Below are 22,984 nucleotides of genomic sequence, written 5' to 3'. Positions count from 1 at the left end.
AAAAATAAACATACATACATGGATGCATGCATGCATGGAATAATGGTTGTTAACATCTAGAAAGGGGATGCTAACGCACTCCTAGCCAGAAATCCTGTTATGGAAGATAGAACAATTTGAAGGATGACCCAGAGCTGTAAACTGGCATTAATTCCAGATTAAATTTCTGTGTTAAAAAAGACATTGTGTGTATGTGTGTGTTTTAAAAAGCATTGTTAACACAAGATCACACACAGCAGTACTGCGACACTTGAGCAATAATTATAAAATGTAGATTTATTTGCAAACCCATTACTTGTCCATTGGCCAGTGTACAATACGGTTCTTTTTTAAAGACTTTTGGTTTAATGATGCTTCAAGGACCATTCAAAACTTGCACCAGTTGAAATCGCGATTCGTTTCCAATTCTCTCTGTAGTGATATGTGTAGAACGTAATTAAGAGACAGCTAAGATTCTGCTGAGTTGTGCATTCTTCCAAGATGCTTTAAGGAAAATATTATAGATGCATGAGTAATCCTTTTACTTGATAGCAGCAATTTAAAAGTGGGTCTTTGTAATTATGCTAATAATACCTGCCATTATATTTCACAACATACTTTGCAGAAGGGTAAGGGTTAGTGAACATTTTCATCCCTGATGTGCTGCAGTGAACCGAGGGGAAGTTTCTTCATTTATTCTTTTGTTTAATAAGTGTTACCAAAAATATATATAAAAAATCAGCCCTGCTTTTATCCAGTGCTCAGATGAGCGAACTCAGAAAATGGTAGCTGAGAAGCAAGATGTGGAGTCTTTCTGTTTTCAGGAAGGCTAAAATATTTTGCCACTTTGGCATAATGACCATAAAGAGAAAGCAATGGTTAAGAAGAGGAATTTCACATATTGATTTGAAGGAACCAGTCATACAGCCCCATGAATGAATGAATGTCTTAAACGTGGACCATGGTGACAGGTAGATTTCCTAAGAATGGGTACAGGCAGCTATTATTGGTATTCTGTTCTAAATTGTAAAGAAAAGGTTAAAAATGAAGAAGGAACATTTTACTAAACATCAATCCATACAATATCCCCTCTACTATCTGCCCTTTTGGAAACTGAATAATCTGATGTGGGGGAGTAATGTGGGATATCATGTGAGATTAAGGGCCAAACAAGTTACAGTGGTACCTTGGTTCTCCAACTTAATCCGTTCTGGAAGTCCCTTCTGAAACCAAAGCGTTCCAAAACCAAGGCGCGCTTTCCCATAGGAAGTAATGCAAAATGGATGAATCCGTTCCAGACTTTTAAAAACAACCTCTAAAACAGCAATATAACATGAATTTTACTATCTAACAAGACCATTGATCCATAGAATGAAAGCAGTAAACAATGTACTGCAGTCACACAACCAATCAATCAGTAGCTGAACTGGGTTCCACACAGTCACAAAAAAAAAAAAAAAAGAGCTGCAAAAACAAAACGCAAAATGAATAGCAAAAACAGACAGACCTCAGAATAACACTCAAAACAGAAGTGTGGCACTCAAAGTGGAAGTTTGGCACTCAAAACGAAAGTGAGACACTCAAAACGGAGCACGTTCGGCTTCTAAAAATGTTTGCAAACCAGAACACTTACTTCTGGATTTGCAGTGTTTGGGTTCCAAGGTGTTTGAGTACCAAGTTGTTTGAGAACCAAGGTACCACTGTAATTGCATAAGTGCAATTAAAGTGATGTTTTTAAAAATGTAACTAGCAACTGTGGGAAGACCTAAATAGCCTCTGGACTATGAATATGGGGGGGGGGAGCTTAATTTTTTTTCTCCTTGCTATGGTCCTAACAAAGAATGGCTCTTTGAAGCTGCTACTTGAATCCACAGGAATCTACTGTTGGCACTAATGGAGCTTTCCTTTGAATTACAGTTTTTCCCGGGAGGGAAAGAGTTAACCTTCCTCTCCTCCCAACCTTGTAGTCCTGAGGCTACTCAGACCATGCTGTGGCTGCTATAGATATAACAAAAAATAATAATGCACAAGTTAATTGTATTCACACATCATATCTATTTTGGCCCTGAATGGTTTCTGTCTCTAGGGTTTTGTTTTGTTTTGAAGCACATCATGCAAACCTTCTGGGGAAATTCATGTTAACCTCATCACACAAATTAATGTAAGCAAACTCAAATATTTGCTTGCTCCCAAGGGTCTGATTCCCACAGTCAAAGAGTGGCTTGTTGTTCTGCACTGATCTTGCCCCATGTACACAATTAGGTCAAGAAGCTACTGTGTTATATCCATTGATGTACAGGTGATTTTTCACCCTGGTAATATCTACAACACAGCTTCAAACTGTGGGCTGATAGTGGTCCTTGCCTCTGCACACAGACTCCTGGGAATTGTGGTTTTGTGAAAGTATGTATGGTGGTGTTCAGGGATTTCTTGACAGAAAAAGGAAATTGCATCTGCACTCAGCCAGAAGGAAAGCCATACTAGTAATATTGCTCTGAAATTAATATAATTAGTGCTGCCCAAGTGCTGCTATGATGGCAGTAATTGTCACTCGGTGAGCAAATATCCACATTGTGTGAGTCACCCTGCACTTGTGAGTTACATGGAAAAAGTACCCACTTCTTCTGAGAGCAATCTGGCCTGTGGTCTTTAGCAAGAACAAGAAAGAACAGACTGCTCATTTCTGTGCAGTAAAATTCAGAAGCTTGGTGACTCCACTTCCAGGGTATGTGGTGGTATGTTTGTGGTTATTCCATCAATGTGGGGAAAGGATAAAGCCCACTGCTGTTCAAAACCACCTATATTCCGAAGATGCTTTGCTGTTTTAGAAACGTGTGTGCTTTGTTTTTCTAATGGACTTTAGGTACTTTGCCTAGTGCTGTCCAAAAATTTCACTTGCATCTTTTTTTAACATTTTCCATCCATTTCATGCCAAATTCCATGATTTGGTGGGGGAAGAAGACGGTTTTGTATATCTGAATTACAGCATTTTCTGATGATAATTAAGGTGATTTCCACCAGCCAGGAACCAATACAACTGTCTTGTTGTGTGGTAAATTCTAAAACTTTGGCACTCCCCATTGGGCAATCTGCGTTGTAGCCCGTTGACATTCTGCTTTAAAAGCTATACAATAATTTCATGTTTTTTTAAAAAAATAACCCCCAAATTTCCTGTGCATAAATGTGGAGACATCACCCCTTTTCTTGCCTAATGGAGCAATTAAACTAAGAGTTTCAGGTTCCCATGCTCCTAATTCATCTTTATAGCTCCCAGTGTACTATTTATTTCATTCTTTAGGTTCAGCTCCATGGAGAGTGTATTTATAAATTTGGCTGACATGTGGATAATGTTTTTGACCTTTGATAATAGGAGACGGTTTTGAGTTTATGACAGAACTACAACCTTTTATGTTCCCATTCAGACTCTTCTTCTTCTGAGGCATTCATAGCTCCTCTCTGTCTCTCTTCTTCTGAAATAAAAAATGGTAGATGGGAGAATTAATTTGCTCACAGTGCAAACTGCCTATGTTTGTTAATCCACAAAGCGTGAATAATGTAAAGCAAGAAGGTTACCTAAGGTCCCACAAAGGGTTTAGGTTGCATGGGACGTGTTTCCAGATTATATTAAAAGTTAGGTCAAAGTAGAACAAATAGGAATGAAGTTATTGATTGTGATCATTATTCACATTGAAGAAGGGCAATGGAAAATACTGGAAAGTGATCAGGAAGAAGCAAGAAAAAAATACCCAGAAGAATTCTGAATGCAAGAAATGTGCAGAAGAGTGAAATATGTATTCAGTAAGTAGTTGAATGCGTGATTTTAAGGGATAACAGGAGATCCCTTCTTCAGTCTATTGAATAGATTATCAAGCACAGAGATCAAGCCACAGCTACTACTAATTTTAAGTGTAAATTAAATGAAGTACTTAGCACCTCTTTGCTTCTCATTTGTGTATACCAAATTGTCTTTATTTTTTTCCTCAGCCAGCTATTTTAGAATGTAACTTATTGTGCTCAGGGCTTATTATGCTTCCAATGATAGGCTTTGATTCAGGGCTAATTATAGTAATTAAGACATTGCCTACACTGTTGCAGCCGTGCAGATTGTGGTACTTATGCCTGACAAAGCTCAGAATATATGGCCTCTAAGGGCATTGCTTTCAAACGCACTTTCCATCACCTTCTGAGCTGTGAACTTTGGGAATTTCATTTACAACTTGACTCCTACAGAGGTGCATATGGTGTGGTACAGAGCCACACCAAAGGAATGGGGTGTGGGAATAATTAAGGTAATTTGTTAACATCTGGCCCTCGGAGAGCCTCCACACAGATAAAGGGGGAGGTGGGGAGGCAAGATAAATGGCAGGGCTGCTCCTCCCATGCCAGCTGTCCAGAGAACATCTCCTCACACTAGACCTTATAAAACATGACACAATATGAGAAACATACCCAAACTAAAAAGTTCTTCCTTGAGCTTTGAGGGAAAGAAGCCATTTTTAATTCAACACAGTTGCATGCACCCCAATCTCTGAATGGTGAGAGACTCCCTGAGTTCTAGCACTTACCTTGGGTTTGGTTTCTTTTGAATGAAGATCAACCAAGGCTGTGTTGTCTTCAGGATACATAGTTCTATTTTCACATATATGCAACCTGAGCATAGGCTGGGAGGGCTCACAGCATCAACACTCCAGCAGATTTTGCCCTCCCAGCTAGATTTCGAGGGAGATCCCCAAGCCACAGCTTTGGGTCCAGCACAGACTGAGACAAGCCTGTGTGTCTCCAGATTCCAGCATCAGCCAAAACTCACTGCACACACACCACTTTGGCCTATGGTTCCCACCCTGGGATAACACCAGCTAGCCAGGTGAAGGGGGTGGAGAAATGTCTAGCCACTTCCTGGAGAGCACCATCACTTAGTTGTCACTATGACAACATAGCTCGCACTGGGAGATGCTGATGAGAGCACTTAAGTGGCCAGCAAAGGCTATTACCTCACAAAGAGGCTAGTAGAACTGGTTCAGTGGCTTCTGCTAGATTCTAAACCTCACTGGATCACAGACCTGGAAGGGATGCATGGATATGAAACCTATAACAATATATATTCACATTTTCACCATAATCTTGTTGTCTTATTTAAACCCTGGCTTTTGCTTTCAGTCTACCACTAATTAAATGGTAGGTCAGAATAGGGTTGGCAGTACCAGTTCCTACCCTGAACATAAGCACTGAGCTCTCCTGACGTAGTGGGAAGAAAGGCAGACATGGCTGCTTCCCGCTGCTTAGCCTTTGAAATATACTCAGAGTCTTGTGTGGATTTCGTGCTCTTTATTCAGCTCATAGTAGCGAGGAATGAAAGCTCCCCCAAAATATCTGCTTTATATACATTATTTACACAATGGACGGCACATGATTGGCTATTTCCGGGATTCTCCTGTAGGCCAATCACGTTGTGGATTCACTTCCACCTGGAGCTGGATTGGGTGGCTCCTGCAGACCAATCATACTGCTGCATTGTTCTAGGACCAATCAGACTGCTGCATTGTTCTAGGACCAATCAGACTGCTGATTCTGAATCCTATTGTTCTAGGACCAATCAGACTGCTGCATTTTGGATCCTATTCAACAGCCTTGTTGCTCATTATCCCTTCACCTGTTGTGACCAGCTGATCACAAAAGTGTCCTTAAGAGCAGTAAAGGGAGGAAGGGTGTCAGAGGAGTAAACAGGCAGACACAAAATGGCTGCCACATCGAAGAGATGAGAAAAAGGGCCATAAAATGGCACAAATGTGGAAGATTACAGGTTTGAAACATGAATAGAAACAGCCAAAAATGTTCCAGAAACCTCCTTTTCCAGGGGAAAACAGAAATCATGACATAAGTCTGTTGCTGAATATCCAGACTCCAGGGAGAATGAAATGTTCTTTCAATGGCTTCTGGGCATTTCCAGTTCTGTTGTTATACTTGCATAATAGAGAGTGTTCTGGAGAATGTCGTAGGAGATTGCTGGAAGATGAGCAGGAAAATGAAATTCAGATGCTGTGGTTGATGTGCTTCCTCTATCTGGCAAGTAGGTGCTGTAGATTAGAGTTAGAAAATAAAACATAATTCAAAATTATTCCTAAACTAATTTCCCACATAACTATACATGCACGGTCACAAAGAAAAAGATGGCTCACCAGTAATTGTGCAATTTTTAAGAAAAATGATAGAAAAGAAGAACAAACACATAGAAAACACAACTCATAGGAGTAGTGGTTGGACACCACACCAGATTAGAGTGATGATTGACACCAAATGTCATCTGCAAGTTTGCCGTGATTTGGGGTGTATGCGGAGATCATGGCTCACAGTCAGCCAGCTGGTTATTATTCAGCCATGTTCTGTTTCAGGTTTTTTACTCGATGAGCTTCATTGATAAAGAAAAAAGCGACTCGCATAGGTAAGTTGACCCAAAATAATATGTTATCTTTTCAGCAGTCTTTTTCAGAAAACATTTCTGCATGAACTAGATTCCAAAAAATTGGCATGTTTTGCATACAGTTTTAAAACTTACTTATTCTGAACCTCTACAATCTCCAACTTTATTTTTTCTACTTGAGACTGATGCAGTCCCCCAATATATACTGCAGTTTGTGACATTAACTGGGCTGAATGGGCTAACATTATATAGCTTGTTCAGTGTCAAGGACAAGAAGAAAATGAAACACACATTTAGTCATCCATAGATCTAATTTGGAATCCTCAGCTTATCAGTGTCTGTCTCCATCTCTCACAGACACACACACTTGCCAACATACCTGCCACACCAAATATATGCTAATTGACCTCATAGGAATGATATTCATTCAACACTCACCCAAAAGGATTTAGATGCAACAGCTGTAATCAGCAGTCAGACACCAACACCAAAACCACTTGCCTAACCACCACTTCCAGCAAATTAACAACAGTCCATGGCAAGAAAAGTTCAAACTCACATCTAGCCATGGATTTCATTTATTATCCTGAGTTTTGAATAGTGCTGTGCCAAAAGCTACTTCTGCCATTCTTTCTTTTCTTTTTTTTACGATTCTCCAGCATCTATGAGAAAAGAAAATGCATTTTAAAATCAATGAAGAGAAATTTGGATGACATTCTGATGAGGGGTTTGCAGGGTTGTCACCTTACGTTTGAGGTAACTGAGGCAGGTTTGTGAGAGTCCTTCTTATGTTCCACAAAACATCTCACCACCAGTCTGCGTGAGTCAAAATGCATATAAGAAAATGTGTTTATTGGGAGGAAATTGTACTAAAATGCTGGCAAATTTTCATGAGCATTTCTTTGTTTTGGTTTCTTTTACAAAAATCACAAGTTGCAGCAAAATGTGGCGAACTGAGTTTAAGATAAGAAATAAGATACTTGAGAGAACTGAATTGCCAGATCCTTCTTAAACCTCCCCCCCCCCAAAACACTGCCTACTGAGTTACAATGAGCAGTAGGACACAACTCTCTCTTTTTGCCTTGTAGTCAGCTTGTGCAGTGAAATATGCTCTCTTAGAATCTCCTAGACCAGAATACATGCAGAATATAAAACCATAAAAACATATTTATTTATTTATAGCCTTTTAACCTAGCAGTTCGAAAGCACATCAAAGTGCAAGTAGATAAATACCGTATTTTTCGCCCTATAGGACGCACTTTTTCCCCTCCAAAAATGAAGGGGAAATCTGGGTGCGTCCTATGGGGCGAATGCAGGCTTCGCGGACCTCTCCGCAAACAGCAGGAGCGCTCCCGCTGCTGGCGGAGAGGTGCCTGCATGCGGAAGCCTGCGCGCGCTGAGCTCAGTGCGCCCAGGCTTCGCGGACCTCTCCGCTAGCAGCGGGAGCGCTCCCGCTGCTGGCGGAGACGTGCCTGCATGCTGAAGCCTGCGCGCGCTGAGCTCAGCGCGCCCAGGCTTCGCGGACCTCTCCGCTAGCAGCGGGAGCGCTCCCGCTGCTGGCGGAGACGTGCCTGCATGCCGAAGCCTGCGCGCGCTGAGCTCAGCGCGCCCAGGCTTCGCGGACCTCTCCGCTAGCAGTGGGAGCGCTCCCGCTGCTGGCGGAGAGGTGCCTGCATGCCGAAGCCTGCGCGCGCTGAGCTCAGCGCGCCCAGGCTTCGCGGACCTCTCCGCTAGCAGCGGGAGCGCTCCCGCTGCTGGCGGAGAGGTGCCTGCATGCCGAAGCCTGCGCGCGCTGAGCTCAGCGCGCCCAGGCTTCGCGGACCTCTCCGCTAGCAGCGGGAGCGCTCCCGCTGCTGGCGGAGAGGTGCCTGCATGCCGAAGCCTGCGCGCGCTGAGCTCAGCGCGCCCAGGCTTCGCGGACCTCTCCGCTAGCAGCGGGAGCGCTCCCGCTGCTGGCGGAGAGGTGCCTGCATGCCGAAGCCTGCGCGCGCTGAGCTCAGCGCGCCCAGGCTTCGCGGACCTCTCCGCTAGCAGCGGGAGCGCTCCCGCTGCTGGCGGAGAGGTGCCTGCATGCCGAAGCCTGCGCGCGCTGAGCTCAGCGCGCCCAGGCTTCGCGGACCTCTCCGCTAGCAGCGGGAGCGCTCCCGCTGCTGGCGGAGAGGTGCCTGCATGCCGAAGCCTGCGCGCGCTGAGCTCAGCGCGCCCAGGCTTCGCGGACCTCTCCGCTAGCAGCGGGAGCGCTCCCGCTGCTGGCGGAGAGGTGCCTGCATGCCGAAGCCTGCGCGCGCTGAGCTCAGCGCGCCCAGGCTTCGCAGACCTCTCCGCTAGCAGCGGGAGCCAGCACTGGGCTCCCACGGCTTGCAGAGAGCTGCCTGTTTGGGGGCTGGGGTCGGGGGAAGCTCGGGCTTCCCCAACCCCGCGCCTGGGGGGGAAATAATTTTTTTCCTTTATTTCCCCCCCAAAAAACTAGGTGCGCCTTATGGGACAGTGCGTCCTATAGGGCGAAAAATACGGTAGGTACTGCTCCGGCGGGAAGGTAAACGGCATTTCCGTGTGATGCTCTGGTCCGCCAGAAGCGGCTTAGTCATGCTGGCCGCATGACCCGGAAGCTGTATGCCGGCTCCCTCGGCCAATAAAGCGAGATGAGCGCTGCAACCCCAGAGTCGGCCACGACTTGACCTAATGGTCAGGGGTCCCTTTACCTTTACCTTTTTAACCATTCCTTATACTTTCAGCCTGATGCCACTTGCTAACTCACCTCTCTGCCCCACCATCGCCTACTGTTCTCAAGGCTCATTCTGACTCCACTCCACATTCCAGCACACTCCTCTGCTGTCTAGGATGGCTCCACTCACTGTTCTGTTGTGAAAAGGAAATCCAGTTGCACCTGAATCCCCGTGTGCTTGAGAGATGGAAGCTGGTAAGTGGCTTTAGTTGACATATGGCTCAGTTTTAAAATATACAGGCAAGTGGGGTATTTGCTCTTCCATAAGAACCCTTCTGTTTTTCTCCACTGAGGCAACCATAAAAAATGTATTTTCCATACATCAGTCTCATCACCTTTAAGGAATATCACTTGGTTCTCATAAATGAAACCCTTGTTCTTTTTCCTCCTTGATGACAGGATGGATATCTTCTTTCTCCAAATTCATTGTGTGCATGATATAATGTGTGAACTCTCTTTGGCCCTGCTTTTAATTTCCCTTTGCCGTTTGCTTCCTACCTTCTGCTCCAAGTCTGCAACTTTCCGAAACTAAAATTTGCTTCCTATTCACAGCTTTTTTTCAACTAAAGAATCCAGTTTAATTTTCTCTAGTGTTCTTAAGCTGTGCTACCTTTCCATCTCCATTTATCATCGTCTAGCACTTAATTCTCTTTTCTGCAATTACTATGTTTTCTCCCATTTTTCCTGTCAACATATAATTCATTACTGGCAATCTATACCGAGTAGTTCCTGCCTCCTCTTATCACTTGACAATCTGTCACATTTTTGCAATCTTCTTTCCGGGTGAAAATGTAGTCAATCTGACTTTCTTTCGGCCACATAGATTACAAAATTTTGCTCTTTCTTACAAAGTAGAGTTTTAACTTTCAAGATCGTTAAGGAAAACTCCAGAGTACACTTTCTTCCTCTAAAAGAGCCAGCTCAAACAAAAATCATACAAGTAAAATAAAACAAATGCAAACAATTCACTATACCAAACAGGACTTGTTCTGGTTATAGATGAGAAGAATTGCAAACCTATAAAAGATTTACAAAATATTGTTATCCTAAAGTAGTGTGAGATATCACTGGTTACAGGCATGCTTTAACGCTGAGTTTGTGTTTCCTATGGGACAATAAGGCATGGTGGAGGCTGTGGTGTCTCTATTATATATGGTTTATTTACACTTATATACAACCTGCATCTACATTGGAGGGGCCTACAGCATCAAAGCCCCAATAAGTTCTGGCTTCTTCCAAACTGTTGGAAGGTTACAGCGCCTCCTGTGGATGGACAGATCAATATGAGAGAGACATGTTTCATTGCAGCTGGGGCAGATGAAGGCATCTGGTTGTGCTGCTGCAGATGCACCATAACATTTCTTCTCTCTGCTCTCCTCCCAGTGGTCATTCCTGCTCTGGTCATTGCAAAGGATGCACAAAGACTTTATGTATTTTCATTCAAGGAGTGACGTGGGTCTGGTCAACCTTGCATGTCTCCAGGCCAAGACAAAAGTGTCGTGAGTCTCTGTGACTGGTCAGACAACTATGGCTTAAGGTGGACAGAGATGGGTCATGATATATCAGTTATGAGCTCTTTTATTTTTAACGCACTTTTAGAGAAGGGTGCTGTGTGACACCATAGTGAATTTCTCCTAAGCAATCAGGGTTGTTGGCATCAAAAAACATCTCTGTAAAATATATCTAAGATTGTCCTTCATTCATGATGTCAGTCACTGAAAATGAAGATGATTATTTTGTCAAAATCCTAATTGTACTCAAATGCACATACAGTGGTACCTCGGGTCACATATGCTTCAGGTTACATACGCTACAAGTTGCAGACTCTGCTAACCCAGAAATACTACCTTGGGTTAAGAACTTTGCTTCAGGATGAGAACAGAAACCGTGCTCCGGCGGAGCAGCAGCAGCAGGAGGCCCCATTAGCTAAAGTGGTGCTTCAGGTTAAGAACAGTTTCAGGTTAAGAATGGACCTCCGGAACGAATTAAGTTCTTAACCTGAGGTACCACTGTACTGCCTTTCAATAAGCCAAACTCTTAATAAGAAAGCCTTAGCAAATCTAAATGTGTTCTGCTATATTCTGTCCTGTATCAGTTGGAAAAAATGTTGCTTCCCTCGCCTGTGCTAAACAAACTGTGCTAAAACAAATCTAAACCAATAATTTGCTTCCCCTGTAACTAATGGCTGTAGCCACCAGGTGGCAGACGGAGACTACTAAAGGTTTCCAGATTGGTGCTTAAAAAGAAGAAAAAGCATAGCAGTATTAACTGGTGTTGGAAGACGGGATATACGTTTATTTACTTCATTTATATTCCAGCTCTCTTCTGTCATAGACTCCATATGAACTTTCCTCACGACACATAGTGCACTGCTGAGCTTTATCTGATTGATAAAAGTGTAAAAAATTACAGTACAATATTCCTCTGGGATAGGAATATTGTTAGTGGATTACAGAAAAAAACCTCCACAAAGAATCTTGTCTCACCTTAAAGGCTGACACATTGATTGTCACATAATTAGTTATGGTTGTGAGCTTCTTTGGGAAGACTTCTGAAAGCTGCACATAAATCTTTGAAAATAAAAAAGGCAAACTAAAATAAAATCTTCACATGATTAGAACTGTAGGGGATGCACTTGTCAGCCTGTCCCCTCTGTTGAATCCCCAGTCCCTTGACCTACTGCCCTCAACACATTGGAGTGGAAGGCTCTCAACAAAACTTGGAAATCATGCGAGGCTCATACAGAAGTCCAACAAGTTCCTTGCTACTGATCTGTATTCCCAATGTGTGGAAGACAACAGAGGCATGATGCAGGGAACAGGGTCACTGAGTGTGTCTCTCCTCTTCATTTGTCACATTATCCCTTTACCACCTTTAACAGGTCTTGGGTGACTTACTAGCCAACACGGGTGGCGCTGTGGGTTAAACCACAGAGCCTAGGACTTACCGATCAGAAGGTCGGTGGTTCGAATCCCTGCGACGCGGTGAGATCCCGTTGCTCGGTCCCTGCTCCTGCCAACCTAGCAGTTCGAAAGCATGTCAAAGTGCAAGTAGATAAATAGGTACCGCTCCAGCGGGAAGGTAAACGGCGTTTCCGTGTGCTGCTCTGGTTTGCCAAAAGCGGCTTAGTCATCCTGGCCACATGACCCAGAAGCTGTATGCCGGCTCCCTCAGCCAATAAAGTGAGATGAGCGCCGCAACCCCAGAGTCGGTCACGACTAGATCTAATGGTCAGGGGTCCTTTATCTTTACCTATATTGGTATTCTATGATGAGCAGGTCTGTAAATTTGGCATCAAATTCTGTGCTTTGTTAGAATTTGGCAGCATCCCTTGTTTTATCCAGACTTTGGCAATCCACTGGAGGTTGGTTGTCATGAAGACGCCAGAGCAAGACTCTGGAGAGCAAGATTCCAGAGCAAGAAAGTGTACCTAGGAAGAGGATTTTGAGGGAGGGAGGGAGGGAGAGAGAGAGAGAGAGAGAGAGAGAGAAGCACAATGGAGATTGTAAAGGGACTGGAACACTTTGCATATGATGTAACTGTTCATGCTTAGTTTACAGAAAAGAAGATTAGTCATGATGATAATTCTCAAATGTGGGAAAGGGTGTCATAAAGATGAGGGAGGACAACTGTTTATCAGAGCCTAGGAGGGAAGGGCACAAAGTAATTCAAGGTGCAAAAAAGCAGATTTGACTTGAACACCAGGAAGCAATTTCTAAAGAAAGAAAGATTGGGCAATGGAACTAGATGATGAGGAAAGCTAAGAAATATTCTTGGACGGTGGTGAAGTTATTCAAGGGGAAACTGAGTAGGCTCATCTATCATCAGCAGTGAGATCTTGTTGTAGATGGGACTGTAGCAGAAGCAAGCAACAAGAGCATGGAGACATTTTTTTATCAGTGTATTGAGAGCAGCCCAGAAGAACCATCATTTCCTATGATTTGTATAATCGCCCCACAAGCACTGCGCAAAGGTTTCCTAAGGATGAGAGCTGCATTTTTTTTACAGGAACTTGAAAAACCTGCTGAACTGAAAATGACAGCAGGACAAAAGGAATGTGCCCATGAAGTAGGTGCACCAATGGTTTATCATAGCTTTCAAGAGAATGCAAAGCACGAATGTGTCCCCAACAGAGCTACCCACTGAGGCATTCCCCAAAGCCTGTACAACCTCGTGTTGCACAGTGTTGCTTTTCCATGGGAAACAAGATGTTGTATGTCAGCCTTCATGCAGTCTGTCCCTGACTTGGATATTTCCTGAGGCCCCTTCCAATTTTGTTGGGCTAACTGAAGGTCTCTTTCCCACAAAAGCCCAGTTTGTTGCCAAGTGGGGGGGGGGGGATACACGCAGACTTTACCCCTATTGTAAAAGAAACTATTCTACAAATATTATACAGCTCTCCCACAAATGATTTACATGGCATTTGCTATTATTTTACTATTACTACACAGCCTCATTAAGAACCTTTCTGGAATTCACTGTAAAATCAGAGCTACAACATTCAGCCTGTTAGCATTAATGGATGAGTTGCCATTTATGAATCTGATACGTCATCATTAATTACCAAACATTTAGTTATCCCATATCCAGATCTATCTTGGAAACATTCTTCATTGTTAACATTTAGTACAAAGGTAATGCACATTAAACTGCCTGACCTCTACAAAAGTGTATAATATGTTGTGTTTAGAGTTCACTGTGTTTAGAGTGCATCTACAGTGGTTGTGTTCACCTAAATTGAGGCAGTTTGCATATCTAATCTAACAAAATATGTTCAGTTAGTGCCCCTAGCTTAGGGTTGCCTTCTTTCACCAAGTACAGTGGTATCTTAGCCAAGGCATGCTTTCTCATGGAAAGTAATGCAAAATAGATTTATCCGTTCCAGACTTTTAAAAACAACCCCTAAAACAGCAATTTAACATGAATTTTACTATTTAACGAGACCATTGATCCATAAAATGAAAGCAATAAGCAATGTACTGCATGCACACAATCAATCAATCAATCAATCAGTAGCTGAACTGGGTTCCACACAGCCACAAAAACAAAAACAAAAAAGAGCAGCAAAAACAAAAACGCAAAATAAATAGCAAAAACAGACAGACCTCAGAGTAACACTCAAAACGGATATGTGGTACTCAAAATGGAAGTGTGGCACTCAAATCAGAAGAGTAACACTCAAAACGGAGCACGTTCGGATTCCGAAAAAAGTTTGCAAACCAGAACGCTTACTTCCAGGTTTGCAGTGTTTGGGTTTAAGGTTGTTTGAGTACCAAGGCGTCTGAGAACCATGGTTCCACTGTAGAACCTTTGCACTTCTAAGAGGCAGGAAGAAATTCTGCAAGTGCCACTTTTTACAGCATAGACCTGCAGTCATGGTAAAGCTGGTGTCTGCTGAGTTTTACTTACCATGTATTTGTCAGGACACAGACAGCAGGAAAAACATGACCCTAACCCTTCTTTCTTTTAGAAGTCTTGTGAACACTGCATTAGACTTTGAAACATGGATTTCTTTTTATCAACCGGTAATTATTGAAGTTTTAACCGAAGCTTTTACTGTAATGTTTTTGCTTTAAGTTGTATGCCACCTTGCTGTATTTTTCATGAAAGTGTAGTGTATATTTAAATAATGGAATTAAATAAATTGTACTCCGTCCGCATGAAGCAATTGTAAGATATAGCACGGCATTTGGCCATTTTAGTTGAACATGGAAACACAATATATCCTTTAACTTTAGCTCCTTTCTAATCTTCAAACATTAGAGCTGATGGTACTGAAGTGGAGTTATCTTCTTTTCATTTGTTTCCCCCCACTGCTGCTGAATGAACCCAGCAGTATTTACAGATCGGCAGCAGTTGTAAAGTGCTCGGGCTTCCTTGTTCTTTCAGTCCGGTCAGTGAGAAGCAGATTTGTATGGGTTGCTCAGGCATTCCTGGAGTAGCTGAGGCATTCACAGCGCAAACCACTGTTATTCATACTGTTATAATTCCATTGCAGTTAAGTCATTACTAGCAATCAGAGTTGGCTTGTAGCACAATGCCTTATTTGGGAATGTCATGTGAGATGCTCAGAGCAATATGAGAAAAAATAAAGGCTAATTTGTCTGGCTCTGGAGGGATTTATAACATATCCACTGGCAGAGATCTGTTGGGAAGTATTATAAGCTCATGCGCCATTGGTCACATAAACACCAGAACTAGCAGGTGTATTACACTTGTACACTATATATTTTTGCTTCAGGTGCAGATTGAACAAAATGAAGTTTTCTTATGCGCACATGAAAGTAATTCAGAATGCCACTTGCAGTCACCTTATTCTGTCTAATGGTAGGGCCGGCCCTGCCTAGGTATTTGGAGTAAGTGAGTAAGACATTGGTTTTAAGCAATTTCACACTGCTGTATTCCCTGCCTAGTTTTAATGATATATTTTATGTATCTGCTGTTGCATTTTTATATGTCTCAAAACTGCCCTAGGAATATTTTGATGTTGATGAAGCGCTGTCTAAAAAGAAAGCAAATAAATAAATAAATAAATCAGTAATATGGAGAGGGCTTGGGCAGTGGTCCTTGGTATCAGATTACAGATGTTATATTTGATGTTCACATGTGATAAGTTGGATGGCATTGTAATATTCCATATTTTATGTTTAAAGAATCCCTACTTTCCTTAACATGATAGCTAGCATGTCTGCATAAATCACTTGTAGGATTACAGATGTACACACACACACCACGTTTTACAACCAACAAATTATATACTGCCCGATACTTATTACTTTTGGATTTTAAATCTATGATTTTAGATTTACGTTGGTAATGTGTGTGTGTTATAATGTTTCGAAAATCTGCAGAAAGCTATTTCAGGCTTCCTCAGCCTCGGCCCTCCAGATGTTTTTGGCCTACAACTCCCATGATCCCTAGCTAGCAGGACCAGTGGTCAGGGATGATGGGAATTGTAGTCTCAAAACATCTGGAGGGCCAAGGTTGAGGAAGCCTGAGCTATTTGAACAGAAGTAATATCAAGATGGGGGAAAGTGTGTATTTCCATAAGGAAGTATCATACTTTTTCTCTCTCTGGAAACCCTCACTCCACTGTCATCCATAGGCAGACAGATTTTCATTTCAACATGCACCATTTGTTAGCTCTACCTTCTGCCTTTCTGCACCCAAACCAGGTAAAATGAGTTTAACGGTCTGTCTCTGTTTTTGCTTACCAACAACATGGTGTGAGTCGGGGGGGGGGGGTCGCTTTGAAAATGCACAGCCCCTCCTACTGTGTCTATTCTAAATCACATTACCATTTGCCAGCTATGAATTATGTTACAAAGCTGGAAAGGGAGACAACAGAATTCAAAATGACTCCCTGAACCTCCAACCCCAATGTAGGTTACATGGGTATAACTCAGAGGGGGGAAATGACTGCTTGCCTATTTAATTCAAATAGTATGAAATACTATTTGAGAGGGAAAGTTGGTGAAAGCGGGAACAATATAACTAGCAGCAAGCAGATGCTAAACACCTCTTTGGGACTCAGCTGTAGGTCCTTTTAGTATAATAGCTTGCATGAATCAATCTATTGCTTAGTGGGGCCTCTTCTCAGGAGAAAATGCTAGTGAAGCCAAATTGTATAATGAATACTGGGGCTGTGAGGGAAACCTAAGTAGGTGTTAGACTGAAACCACCACACTAATTCAACTTGCGTGGTTGGACTGATTTGAGTACAAGCTCTAGGGTCTAGGCTAAAATTGATTGAGTAATTAGTTAGGAACATAGTAGCTGATCATCACTGTGCTTTTTATTATACTGTAACTGCTAAAATTTGGATTGGGTGGGGGAGAACATTACTCAAAGCTAGTCAACCCTAGACGCAAATGAGGGAACTACTTGGGATGTCCCAAAATACTAGGGACACCTCCAAATGTCTCTCTCCAAATGTCTTGGAGAGAGAACATCATTTAGAGGAGTTTTGAGGGGCCAGACATGTCAAAAGTGTAGTTTGGCAACAAATGTTTGTTTGTTTTTCAAAAAGAGAGAGAAGCCATTTATGATGGCATCTGATTTCTAATTCAACAATGGCTGTTAGAGTGCACTTAATTATCTAGTACTACAAACAGTGTTCTGGGTGGTTTCCTAAATCACAGAGGTGCCCTATAATATAATATTATAGGGCACCATAATATGCATTTGATGCATTTGCAGATGCCATCCCACATGGGTGATTATAGGAGATGGAGTCTGTGGATGGTGCGGAGAGAGAGCATGAGAAAGTAAAAAATGAAATTAGCTGCCTGCTGAAGGAGTGCCTGCTTGCTTCCATGATGCTGTACTGGTATATTTGCAAGTATTACAAAGACACCATAAGTCTCTAATTAACTTCCATCTAAAGGAAACCAAACCTTGTAGTGCTACTCTGCCAGTGCCTCACCACCACTCCAAGTGGGTTGCGTGTAACAGTAGGAACAAGTACTACCTGCAACAACTTGGAAAAGGTCCACCATAACTGCACAAATCATGACAAGTATATGTGTCTAGGGCCCATAAAACTCATTTGGGAAGACCTTCCTGTTTAATGAAAGCCTTTGATTGTTAGTGATTTTAGTGCACTTCGACTAATGGGTTTTAATTGCTGTTCTTATGGTTTTATCTTTCTGGGTTTGGCTGCCCTGTTTCTCCTTTTAACTAATAATGCCTTGGTGATTTAGTGTGTCTTATTGTATTTTTATACACTGCATTTATTTGCTAGCAGCCATAAACTTTTTGGAAAGGAGAAATGTGAATGTTTTAAATAAATACATACGCATGTAATAACTGGTTCATACAGCTGGTGCCTTCTGCAGTTCCAGGAGAGTTGTGAAGCTACTGGCAACTCCACATAGTCCTTGGGGCAATTCTGCAGAGGTCACCAACTCACAGAGCGCATTTCCTGTTGCCAACTCCATTCACTGCCAAAGAAAACAGAATCATATAGTTGGAAGGGACCTCAAATGCATCTAGCCTAACAACCCAACAACACAGGAAACCCAGTTCTACAGCATCCCTGATAGGTGGGCATCAAGCCTCTGATCCATCTTTATCCTTTTTCTGGCATAGAATAAAAGTGATCAAAAACTTGTGATTTTCCAAGATTCAGGGAAAAGGGGCTCTATTGGGCTAAGATTGCAACAGTATAGGAGCACACAAAGCTGCCTTATACTGAGGTGGAGCGCTGGTCCATCTAACTGGCAGCAACACTCCAGGCAGCGGACCTTCTTAGCCGTACCCAGAGATGCCAGGGGTTGAACCTGCAACCTCCTATTGCAAAGCTGATGTGTTACCACTTACCTACAACCCTTTAAACAGATCTATTTCAAATTGTAGGATCCAAGCCGAAGTATGTTATAAACACATGCTCCTCTTGGATATAAAATATAATAGTTGCCTTGTTTAACTGCAAATGGATATTTGTATTGAACTCATTTTGTCCGTGCAGTATATTTATTTTTATTTTATTTTTTGCCTCATGAAACCCCCATAGTGTTTGTAAATTGTTTACTGCCAATAAAATGATCTTTTGTTCACACACGAAAATGAAAATAAATGGTGGGTAGAGAAACTGGTTGATTACAGGGAACAAGGCCATAAGGCTGTTCTGAGGTAGGTACAAATTAACTGCTCTTGAGGACCCCACAAATTTAGGGGCCACTCTCACTGTCAATAAAGGATTCAGTAGTAGAGGTGAACCAACATTCTCTTCTACAACACTTTTCAAAACAAGACTGTGTTCTGTGGTGAATTGCACCTCATCGCCATAACTATGCCAAAGGAATAATTTAGGAGGAGGCTGTTCTTACACATACCTGAAGATGGAAGTACCCACTGGAATTCTCCCACCTATGGCAGATGTTTGGGTTTACTTAATGGGTGTATGGGATGCAGTTTCCATGTTCAGCATAGCTGCACAGATTATCAGAATGCTAAAGGAAAGTACAGACCCCCAAATTCATCGTAAGAATTCTGGACGAATATTACAGATATTGTACTAAAGAGCATTGCAATTTACAGCAATCAGTAAACCGTTTCTCTCCCCATGAAACTCATAAATCATGAATCTATAAGCGGGAATGTGACTTGATTAATATGGTTCTATGAATGTTTTATGATGCTATAACTGCGAAAGATGCAACAGAATAGGAATCATAAACATTATTAAAATACGAATTACAACTAAGTGCTTCCAACACTGAAAATTATATTAATCCTTTGGAACCTAAATAGATCATGAAACCAGCTTGTTGCCAGCACCAAACAATGCAAAATAACTGTCATGATCTCACTGCTTAAAACTGTGTTTTGGTTCATTTGGTCTGCAATGAAGGAGTTCTAAGGTTCAATTAATTTAAAAATCAAACCCTCTCTCTTAGAATTCCCTTTTCTGGACCATAGAGAAGATATATAGCCTCATTCTATTATGAACAGAAGACTCCACACGTTTTCTGAGGGTGTTGGACTTGTATTGCTAGGGTTCTGGAGCAAATAAATAGCTGATTACTATGTAAGTGATATAGGATTATCAAAGAATTATATAGCAAAGGCTTGCTTGTGTTATTTTGGTACTTCTGGCTTACTTCATATATGAAGTGCTTGAGGCCATGGTAATCTTATTCCAGTTCACACAGGTGACAGGTACAAGTATAGGCCCAGCTCAGGCTGTTCAGTCTGTGCGGCTTGTATCCCTCAGTGAGTGCAGGGTGTCCTGAGTAAAAACAAAAAACAAAACTGTCTTTCCTTGAAAATCTTCTGATACACCCTGGCCATGCGCTACAGTGCCAAATGCAGAAGGCATCCATAATCTGAATAGGCTTACTTCCCTGTAGAATTGCACAATGACTTTGGCTTTCGCTATCATCAACCTGTAGTTTTCTGGGTATCAGGAGAGGGTGCTGATAAAAACTATTCTAAAAGTACTCCTTGGGGAAGTGAGGTTCATGTTCACAACTGCTTCCATTTTCATTGGTTGACTTAAAATAGACTGCATTAAGTAAAGGTAAAGGACCCCCGGATGGTTATGTCCAGTGAAAGGTGACTATGGGGTATGGCACTCATCTCGATTTAAGGCCAAGAGAGCTGGAGTTTGTCCACAGACAGCTTTCCGGGTCATGTGACCAGCATGACTAAACTGCTTCTGGTGCAACAGAACACCATGACAGAAACCAGAGCACATGGAAATGCTGTTTACCTTCCTGCTGCAGCGGTACCGATTTATCTACTTGCACTGGTGTGCATTAGAACTGCTAGGTTGGCAGCAGCTGGGACAGAGCAACGGGAGCTCACCCTGTCACAGGGATTCGAACCGCCGACCTTCTGATCAGCAACCCCAAGAGGCTCAGTGGTTTAGACCACAGCGCCACCCACATCCTACCTTAATAGACTGCATTGTAGAGGGTTGGACCAGATGGCCCTTGGTCTCCCTTCGAACGCTATAATTCTATGACACCATTACGTATGTTTTGAGAATGTGGGGTTGTCTAAAAACCACTCAAATCCTCTGTTTCTTCCACCTCTTGGGGTGGGTTGCAGGAGGAAGGTCAGAAATAGGAGGAGAGGATAAAGCCCAGTGGTATGCCATTGTCAATGGAGTTAGATTCCTAGTCAGCTCTCCATGTTACTGTTGTGTTGGCACCTGCCCTGGTGTCACATTTCACAGGGTCACTAGAAAACATGAGTGACTCTAGTGGTGTTTCTTCTCAATCACAGCTTCACACAAATATTTTTAGGAGTCTTCCAGATGGGAATTTTGTATGTGTCTGATGAGTGCCAATTTGACATGTTGTTTGACATGCACAAATTGTACAGGAACAGCTGCCAATTTCCATGCTGATCCTCTGTGCTGGTCCAAAGAGCTGATCATGCTCTAGTGCAGGGATTCCAAAAGTGTGGTACTCATACCCTTAGGGATATGCAAAAGGGTTTCAAAGGGTACATGACAGAAAATTTAATTTTACTTTATCATATTTGTTTCCGCTGCAGAAAATATTTCAAATATAAAACAGTATTTTTTAAACTACCCCAAATTTTATCTTCACCATAGAAGGTGTATGCTGGTAAGACTAATCTCTCAAAAGGGCCATGTGATTATTGTAAGTTTGGGAAATATAGCTCTAATGATAGGGTACCATCTGCACTATGCATTTGAAGCAGTATTATACTACTACTACTACTACTACTACTACTACTAATAATAATAATAATAATTTATTTATACCCCGCCCATGTCTGGTTTTCCCCAGCCACTCTGGGCAGCTCCCAACAGAATATTAAAAACACAATAAAACATCAAACATTAAAAACTTCCCTAAATAGGGCTGCCTTCAGATGTCTTCCAAAAATCAGATAGTTGCTTATTTCCTTGACATCTGATGGAAGGGTGTTCCACAGAGTGGGTACGACTAGAGAGAAGGCCCTCTGCCTGGTTCCCTGTAACCTCACTTCTCACAGTGAGGGAATTGCCAGAAGGCCCTCAGAGCTGGACCTCAGTGTCCAGGCTGAACAATGGGGGTGGAGACGCTCCTTCAGGTATATGACTTTGACCAGTCATGGCTTCCCCTCAAGAATCTTGGGAACTGTAGATTGTTAAGGGTTCTGAGAGTTGTGAGGAAACCCATATTTCTCTCTCAGAGCTAAAATTGTCAGAGTGGCTGGCAATCAATCCTTCTTCCCTGGATACACTGGCTCTGTGAGAGGAGTAGGTGTCTCCAAGAAGCTCTCAACACCCTTTACTAACTATGGTACTCAGGATTCTTTAGGGGAATCCATTACTGGCATGATACTGCTTTAAATGTATGATGCAGATGAGGTGTAGGAAAAGCACAGGCGGCCTAGTAGCAAACAAGGAGGTAAACACAAAGATCCTTTGCTAGTCAATACCTATTCCTTGAGGTAAAAACATAGGAAGCTTGCCTTATACCAGAGCACACTATTCATCTATCCCAGTTTTATCTCGTCTTATCCCAGTATAGGCAGCAGCTCAAGGTTCTTAAGCAAAGGTTTTCCCCCACCCCATCATCTTCCTAGCTGGAGATGCTAATGACTAGACTTGGTGCCTCAGAATAATAGAATTGTAGAGTTGGAAGGGACCCTAAGGATTCTCTCGTCCAATCCCTTGCAATGCAGGAATATGCAACTGTTCCATGTGGGGATAGAACCTGCACCCTTGGAGTTATCAGCACCACGCTCTAACCAACTGACCTATCCAGGCTCAATCTTCTGCAAGCAATGCATGTGTTCTGCTGCTAAGCTAAGCCCCTTTCCTATTTCCTACCAATTCCAGCACAACTTCACAGCACTAAATGAGCCATGAAGGAACTCGTCTAGATGAAGCTTTAGGGCAAATGTTGTGCCTGCTGTATTGGCCTGTGTGACTTCCATGTAGTTGAGCCCACATATTATACCTGCAAACCACCCCTGAATTTGCTAATCTCTCTGCAAATCAATGGCTTGAGGGTCAAGCCTATCATCTGGAAAGTACATCTTCCTGTTTAATGTCCTGTGCTAGTGCTATAGTCACGGGAGAAGCTGCTATCGAGAAGCATCCTTACAATGGCAGCAGGCTGCTATGCATATCCTGTTTTCTGAGGGAAAACACCAAATTAGGAATTGCCTCATGGCCTAGTAATGAGAGCAGTTCATGGCCTATCGAAAAGGAAAGGAATTTTTGGGTAAGCATAAATATTGAGAAGGGGAGGGAAAAAATGTTTTTCTTTAGCAGAAAATTCATTAAGTCTAAGAAACCAGTTTCTTTCCAATCTATTAGACTATGCAGCTGCTCTCAGTTCAGCACTCAGTAATGGCAACACACTCTGAGGTTCCTTTAATCTCGAAAGAAG

The 22,984-nt window shown here is 42.5% G+C and overlaps 1 long non-coding RNA gene across 1 annotated transcript; it reads right to left on the bottom strand.

The window, feature by feature from the left end:
- Positions 1-250: 250 nt before the first annotated feature.
- LOC310676594 lies at positions 251-4,961 on the bottom strand. The gene is made up of 3 exons (XR_014510640.1): positions 4,545-4,961; positions 3,383-3,449; positions 251-483 (listed from the first exon to the last, which is right to left on the bottom strand). It is a non-coding gene; the product is annotated as an uncharacterized lncRNA (long non-coding RNA).
- Positions 4,962-22,984: the final 18,023 nt, after the last annotated feature.

The sequence above is a fragment of the Podarcis tiliguerta genome (genome assembly GCF_965153285.1).
Source record: "Podarcis tiliguerta genome assembly, chromosome: 4".
NCBI lineage: Eukaryota > Metazoa > Chordata > Lepidosauria > Squamata > Lacertidae > Podarcis > Podarcis tiliguerta.
Note: the sequence above shows the minus strand (reverse complement) of the source record. Positions and strands in the feature narration are given on the sequence as shown.